This window comes from Octopus bimaculoides, chromosome 17, assembly GCF_001194135.2.
Source record: "Octopus bimaculoides isolate UCB-OBI-ISO-001 chromosome 17, ASM119413v2, whole genome shotgun sequence".
Taxonomy (NCBI): Eukaryota; Metazoa; Mollusca; class Cephalopoda; order Octopoda; family Octopodidae; genus Octopus; species Octopus bimaculoides.
Window position 1 is genome coordinate 24,879,813 of NC_068997.1, and position 201 is coordinate 24,880,013.

Genomic DNA, 201 nt, shown 5'->3' on the forward strand with positions numbered 1-201 from the left:
GTAAGTAATCACGAAAATTGCAATATAATATAAATAATTAACAATAATATTGAAAACAACAATAGCAACCAATAGAAAGAATAATAGCGTTAACAACCATCATTCACAATAGCAATAACAACGACTATAATGATAAATTAGCTATATAAATAATTACACATACACACACACACACACACACACACACACACACACACACAC